This window comes from Vombatus ursinus, unplaced genomic scaffold (genome assembly GCF_900497805.2).
Source record: "Vombatus ursinus unplaced genomic scaffold, bare-nosed wombat genome assembly UNPS02015030.1, whole genome shotgun sequence".
Classification (NCBI taxonomy): Eukaryota; Metazoa; Chordata; class Mammalia; order Diprotodontia; family Vombatidae; genus Vombatus; species Vombatus ursinus.
This window is the reverse complement of record NW_020954808.1, coordinates 2,465,174-2,472,739: the sequence shown is the minus strand read 5'-3', so window position 1 is coordinate 2,472,739 and position 7,566 is coordinate 2,465,174. Positions and strand designations below refer to the sequence as shown.

The window sequence follows — 7,566 nt, the reverse complement described above, 5'->3', positions numbered from 1 at the left end:
AGCTGTGTGACCCTGGGCAAGTCACTTAACCCTGATCAAATCACCAAAAAGAAAAAAAAAAAGAGTTTCTTAAAGTCCTTGGTGGAAAAGGAGAGGGTTCTCCATGAAAGTCTGTTCCTGCAGCCCTTAATAGTGTAGGGAAGGGATCTCCCACAGTTCACCAATTGGGGGAAAGAAAGTCTTTCTCACAGCCTGGGGTGAATTAGAAAGAAGTTTTGCACAGCCCTCTCCTTCCGACAGAAGGGATCCTCCATGGATATGGGGAGGAGTTCTTCACAGTACCCAGGACGGCACTGGGTGGTCTAAAGAGGTTGCCCATAACCTCTACAGGGAAAGGGGAAGGATCTTCCAAAACTCTCTGGAGATGGAGAGAAGCTTCCCAAGATCCCGTGTAAGGGAGGAAAAGATCTCTCACAGGTGATCCATGGGGCAAAAGGAGAAATTTCCCACAACCTCTGGAGGAGAGGGGCAGGGAAGGAAGATAAGGAAAAGTGTGGGGCAGGGGAGAGAATAAAGGGAGGAGGAGGAGGAGGAGGGGAAAGGACAAGGGGGCAGCAAGAGGGTTTGGAAGAGGCTGGAGAAAAGGGAAGGAGGGAAGGAAAAGGATAAGGACAGGGGCAGAGGCAAAGAGGGGGTGGGGGGAGGGGATAGGACAAAGGGAGGAGCTGGGAAGGGGTAAAAGACGTGGGGGGGAAGGAGAAAGAAAGAGGGGAAGGGGAAATGGGGGAGGAGGGGAAAGGAGAGGGGGAAGGGGGAAGAAAAAAAGGGGAGGGGGTGAGTTTCTCCCCAGGCCCGTGGAGGAGGGTGAGGGGCGATGTACCCCTTCCAGGCTGCTGGGGTCAATGGGAGATTAGGCCCCTGAAAACCAAACTCACTGATTAATCAGCAATAATTAATGGCCTCATGTGAGTGATGTCACAGTCGAGATTCGTGACGTCATATAGGCCAGTCAGCGAGCATTCCCTCGCCTCCACCTTGATGGGAATAAGGCTCATTTACATATTGATGAAGGCAAAGGCACGTAGCGTCAGGCGGGGCGTGCTGACGCCACCACGCCCCTCACAGCCGGAGAGGTGCGTGTGCTCAGGCTCCCATCCTGCCTACAGCCAACGGCTACGCCGATGACGCGCGCATGCGCTGAGCTCTGTCTCCCGGCCTGGCGGTGACGCACGTGCGGCCGCCAAGATGGTGGTGGGCGCGTTCCCCATGGCGAAGCTGCTGTACCTGGGCGTGCGGCAGCTGAGCAAGCCGCTGGCCCAAAGGATTAAGGAGGGGGCGCGTCGGAGCCAATTCTTTCGGACCTACATCTGCCTGCCACCCGCCCAGCGTAAGCCGGACCCCAGAATTCCCCCTGTTCCCCAAGATGGTCCTTTCCGGACCTCGAGCCCCGGCCCCTGCCCCCCTCCTCCCTCTGACCTGAGGGGCCAATCGCGAAGCGGCGCGCGACCCTCTCTGGCCAATCAGGAGAGGCTGTCGCGCGCCGGAGAGGCAGGTCTGTTGCCGTTATCTCGGACCGCCCGCTAGCCCAATCGGGGCGCCGCGTGCTCTCTGCGCCGGCCAATGGCTGGAGGCCTCCGCGTCCCGGCTCGCCCTTTCTTCCTGTCTCCCACGCCCTCGTGGGGAGTCACGGCGGGCCAATGAGGGAGTCGCAGTGCTGGGATGGACAGCGATATTAACCAATGGAGAGGATAGAAGGGCGGGCAAGTTTGACTTTGAGCCTTTCTGTCATTTTGAGGAATGACAGAGGCAGGGCGGGACTTCAGGGTTAGTGGGACCTCTGGGTGGGGAGGGGAGGACTTCGCGGGGCTCAGTGTTTCCGTCCCCCGAGATCGCTGACCATCCCGTGTGTCAGTTTGACCACTCCTACTTGCTGCCCTTTAAGTGCTTTGAGGTGCAGGTGGAGTGAGCCTAGGTTCCAGAGCCACCTCTGCTCCGTAGGGGCTGTGTGGCCCTGGCGAAGTCACTGACTCTCTCTGATCCCCACTCTCCTCATTCCTAAAACGGGCCTGGGATGGCCTGTAGCCATAAACCAGCGAGAGAAAGCATATCCTTGACTAGGGACAGAGCCCAGCGTGAGTCAGCCTTGTCGTCCTGGGAGCCCAGGTTTGCAGTTTTACCCGGTGATCTCATTCGCGCCTCCCAGCAACTCTGGGAGGGAGAGGAAATTGTCACCCCCTATTTGCAGATGAGAAAACTGAGGCTGAGAGGATTCACTCAGGATCACCCAGCTAGTGAGCGTCAGATGGCACATTTGAACTCAGGTCTCACCGAATCCCAGAGCTCTCCAAGAGAGTAGCCGGGCCCAGCCTTCATTTTGGGACCCAGGGAAAGTCCAGATGAGCCTCCCACTTGGCATTGTCTTTGTGTTTAGGAAGACCCCGCAGTCCCAGAGGACCAGTCTGTGCAGTGTGGACTCGGATTTCTGAGGTCTCCTACTCTCGCACTGTGTCCTAAGGTTTCTTTCGGTTCTGAGGTCTGTCTGTCCATAAGCCGTCTTAACTGACTGACCGAGCTGTCCCCTTTGCCGGAGCTCCCCCAATCCTCCTAGAGTCTGACACCGGGCTCCAGGGGTTAGCCGCCCCACCTGGCTTAGGGTCATCCTCACCTTGGAGAAGGATTTCCGTCTATGTGTCCTTTCCCCAAAGCACTGGTGACAGACATTCAGGTACAGGGCCCAACCCAGATCCCTGGGGCATACCGCCACAGACCCTTCAAATGGTCATGAAATCACAAATGACCAGCCCGCCCACTAGAAGCCTAGCGGCCTCTAGTGCAGGTGACACTTTTTGAAAGACTAGAAGATTTGCCCGTCTCTAGTCCTGAATTTGTGGCACTTTCTGTGCTCCACAGCCTTTCACAGACCCAAGCATCCCATCCTTTGCCTTCCGTTCTGGAATTTTCCTGGGAAATAGTTTGTCAAGGCCTCCGTGGCCAAGGGCAGCCCTGTGTCCTCTTGCTGGCCACTTATGTACCTGGGGTACCCTCTCCACATTGACCATTTTGTCCTGACCCTTCCAGTCCAAAGATCAATGTCTGGGCCGGACAAACAGAAGCACACTCAGGACTGATCAGCTCTTTTCTTTGGACTCATCAGCTTTCTGGCTGCCCCCAGGCGACAGTCTTTCCCTTTTTATCCTCCTCTTTCCCCCAGTATAGATTTCTAGAACCTTTTTGCTGTCTCCAGCTCTCCTCCTAAGCTTCATATTACTCTGAGAGTTGATGTTCCTGGGACTGTCTCTGTGGGATTCTGCCATGGTGTTCTAGTCTACCTGTTGCCTGACTTTGCCTGCGTTTCTGACGTGTCTTTTTAACACATTCACATGCAGCCCTCTAGACTCCCCCTTCTTCTCCACTTTGGGATTGTTTCATGGACTCAAAGAGCCCAAAGAAGCTGGAAGAGGCCTCCAGGCGCCTCCTGTTCCACCTAGATAGATCTGAATGATTTTCTTCCCCTCCTACATACAGTGTGGCTTGTAGGCGCCCCATGTTGGGGAATCCACCGGTGGTGGCACTAGCTGTTAGGTCCGATGTAAGAAGAAGCTTCCTGAGATGCCCTCTTGGCAGGCCGTGACCACTGTGCCAAGATTAAGAGAGCCAAGGGAATCCCCTTTCTGGTGACACCTCTTCAAAGGCTTTCTTGTTCCTTCCTCCATGAATTTTCTCTTTTAAGCTAACCATTTTCCACTTCCTTCAGCTAGACCACATAGGGGATGATCTGAGGGCTGTCTTCTTTGGGACACAGTCTGGCTTTTCAGTATCTTTCTCCAAGAGTTCCCCTCCAGAATGGGGAAATGTAGTCCAGCAGGGCCTGGCGCCTGCTGGGCCCTCTGAATGCCAGCTAAGAGTATATATCAGCGTGGTGGAAAGCTATGTCACACCATTCACTCCTGGGGATTGACTGTCTCCAAAACGTAGTTTGGGTCAGCTTCTCCGATGGGATTTTGTAGTTGAGGAGGGCAAATCCTTTCAAAGCTATTTTTCCTGACATCTAGAATCTGTATCTGGTGATCCCCAACTTGCCTCAATGGAGGGGACCCTGCTACCCTCACATTCAAAGTTAGAATAATTCTTGTCTCCCATGATTCCTGTTCTTTCACCAAAGCAACCATTTCTCCTTTGCTGGTGACAGTTGGATTCAGATCAGCCTGTCTGTCCCTGATTCCTCCAACTTGGGAAGGCTGAAATGAACATTTTGTTGTTGTTAAGTTGTTTCAGTCGTGTCTGAGTTTTTGTGACCCCATTTGCAGTTTTCTTGGCAAAGATGCTGGAGTGGTTTGCCATTTCCTTTTACAGATGAGGAAACTGAGGTAAACAGTGTCAAGTGACTTGCTTGGGATCACGCAGCTAGTAAGTGTCTGAAGCTGTATTTGAGCTCAGATCTTCCTGACTCCAGGCCTGGCGCTCTATCTCCTTCGCCACCTAGCTGCCCCCTTCTTTCCCAAACTCCTTATCTCTTTCCTCTTTCTGCCTGAGAGGACTATGATATATTTCTGCCTGGGTTTATCTTCACCCAAATGTTTCCTACCACATTTCACCCTCTATTACTTCAGTGTTCTTGTGTGAATATGGCTTCCTAACATCCCTGCCAGCAGCCTCACTCTTTCCATTTCCCAGCAAGCCTCAGTGGTCCCTATCTCAACTCTCTGTCCTTGCTTTTAGACTCCCACCACCCGCTGTTTGTGCTGTGTGCCCCGCGTCGAGACCTCTGAGGCTGAGTTCTGTTGCTGTCTCTGTTCTTGCATCTTTGTGCCCTGGGAGTTCTTGGGCATCTCTTTGGACCATTCCTCTTCCACCCTTTTCTTCACTCCCTATGGCAGGGGTTCTTGACCTCTCTTACGTCATGGGCCCCTTTGGAAGTCAGGCTGCTGAACTTATGGGCCCTCTCCTAGAATAAAGGTCTCAAATGCATAAAACAGAGTAGGCAGGATTACAGAGGGACCGGATGCCATTGAAAGACATTTCTCCCAGTTTCACCAGCTCACCAACCAACCCCCTGAAGTTATTCCCAGTTCTCCTTGACAGTCAGTGGACCGCAGGCTGAGAACCCCTGCTTTCTACCTTTAGCATGCAGGCTCTCCAGAAGGCATCCCCCAGTCCCACCCCCTTCCTCTTTAGAACTATCTGTCTGGTCCACTTCACCATAGAGGAAATTGAGGTTTCTTCAGAGGGGAGGTGACTTGGCCAAGATTACCCAGCAGGCAGTTTTAGAACTGGACCTTCGAGGCTATTTCGGTTTCACCGATGGGGAAACCAGAGAGGGAAAGGCATCTGTCCATTTTCCTGGAGGTGGTCAGTGCCCTCTCTGGCCGTGGCCCCCAGCTCTGGCCTCACCCCAGCCCTCCCTCATCTCTGCAGTGTACCACTGGGTGGAAATGCGGACAAAGATGCGGATCCTGGGCTTCCGAGGAGTCACAATTAAACCCCTGAATGAGGAGGCAGCGGCAGAACTGGGGGCCGAGCTGCTGGGCGAGGCCACCATCTTCCTGGTGGGCGGCACCTGCCTGGTCCTTGAGTACTTCCGCCACTCCAGCCAGACGCGACGCAAGGAAGAAGAGCAGCGCCAGGTTTTGGAATCGTTTCAGCAGGAGCTGAACATCCTAACCTTGAATGTGGAAATCCTACAGACTCAGCAGCGGGAGGTCTCCCGGCACCTGGGGGCCCTCGATGAGCTGCAGACCCAGGTCAAAGCGCTCAAGGAGCTACTCGACAAAAAGGAGAAGTAGTGCCCAGGCCTGCTTCCCCGGGAGGCTGCCATCATCTCCCCTCTGCACACTGCCCCCTGCTGGCGGCATGCTCTTTTGGGCCCCCTTGCATGGGACGGTTGGCCAACAGCCATGGTACCTCCCTCTGGAGCGTACCACTCCTTGGGCATTCGATGGTCCTGTGTGACATTTCCCATTCCCTCCCCCACCCCCCACCCCCTTGGTCCTCATGTTTCTTCTTATGGGATTGGCCATACGCTCCACTTTTTCTTCCACTGGCATCCCCCTGGGAGTAAAGAATTGGCCAGTGGGCTGCTGTCCTGTAGTCATCTCCACCTCCCGCCCCCTCAGCCCTCCTCATATTGGAATCTTCTCCCCCAGCTCCTCAGACCCATTCCCTCATACCAGGCATCTGCTCACCTTCTTCCCTTTCCTTAGTGCGTGATATTAAGAATCCTCCACTCCACCAAGGTGGGATATTCCCATTGAACCTGCCCCCTCCATATCCCCGTCCCTCAGACCCATCCGTGTGATGGTGCAGCTTGGCATTTCTACTCCTCTACCCCCTTTTTTGGTCCATGGAGAACTCCTGTCTCTCGGGGGTATCTCACTGGAGATCTCTTATCCCAGACTGTTCCCACCAGCCCCAGACCAGCCTTCCTTGGGTTATCTTGATTCTTGGAATGGGATGGTCTCATGTGTCCTTTTCTCTTGGGTTAGGTCTGTGAATCCATACCCTCCCCGCCACAGGTAGCAGCCTTTCCCTCCTCATCTCCTGTTCCCCCCGCCCAGGATTCCACCTTCCATCCCATTGCTGACACTGGACGTGGAACGTTTCCAAATTTCTGAAATCTTCACTCCCCCAGGTTGACGTCAGCAGTAATCCGTGCCCACCCTAAATGCCACATGAAAGGTTCTGACAGAGACCTGCCTTTCTGTGCCCCCTCCCCCCTCCCAGGTAGACAGAGCCCTCGTCTTCCCAGTGGAATGTCATACAGGGCTTCTCTTCACCGCCTTCCCACAGGGCGGGGGNGGTTCTGACAGAGACCTGCCTTTCTGTGCCCCCTCCCCCCTCCCAGGTAGACAGAGCCCTCATCTTCCCAGTGGAATGTCATACAGGGCTTCTCTTCACCACCTTCCCACAGGGCGGGGAGCACCCCTTCATTGTTTTCTGGCACCGGCAGTGTGGAGGGGAGAGAGATCTCCTGACTGGTGGCTGCTCCCGCCTTCCCCCTGGGAGAAGCTACTAATGGTATTGGAGGAAGAGGGGCAGAGGGCAGGGCTCTCCCAGGTCTGATTATATTTTTTATGACTATGAATACTTCACAATTAAAGGAGGGGAGGGCCTTGGCCTCACAAATAACTCAATACACCTGTGGTCTGTTTCGTCTGGGGAACATGGGTGTGGCCCCTCTTCTGAGGTTTGAGGTTTGAATGTTTACCGTTATGCAGACTGAATGGGACCTTTCAGGTGATGGAGGCTACGTGAGACCCCTCCTTCAACCAGAAGGGTAAATTTAGGCACTGAGCAAGGAAGGGACTGAACCGTGGTCTCAGAGGCTGGAGAAGACGGGCTGAGACTTGGATGTGGGAGGGAGTGAATGCCTGACAGGGAAGATGGGCCCAGTCTGAGAGATGTGACTACTCTTCACACGCCTTACCCCACCGGGGGGGAGGATGGTCTAGACCTCAGGGAGTCCACAGTCTGCTCTGCGGGAGGTAGGGGCGGAGTGGAGGGGATGGGCTTAGGCTAGGCCAGCATCCTAGACCGGGGCTGGTGGGGAAGGGCCCAGGCTAGGCCAGCATCCTAGACCAGGGCTGGTGGGGGGCGGGGGGTGGAGGGGACGGGCCTAGGCTAGGCCAT

General features: G+C 54.7%; 1 pseudogene; it reads left to right on the top strand.

Moving 5' to 3' along the window:
• The first annotated feature begins 814 nt into the window (after positions 1-814).
• On the top strand, positions 815-6,728 carry LOC114030955 (annotated as a pseudogene).
• The last annotated feature ends 838 nt before the right edge of the window (positions 6,729-7,566 follow it).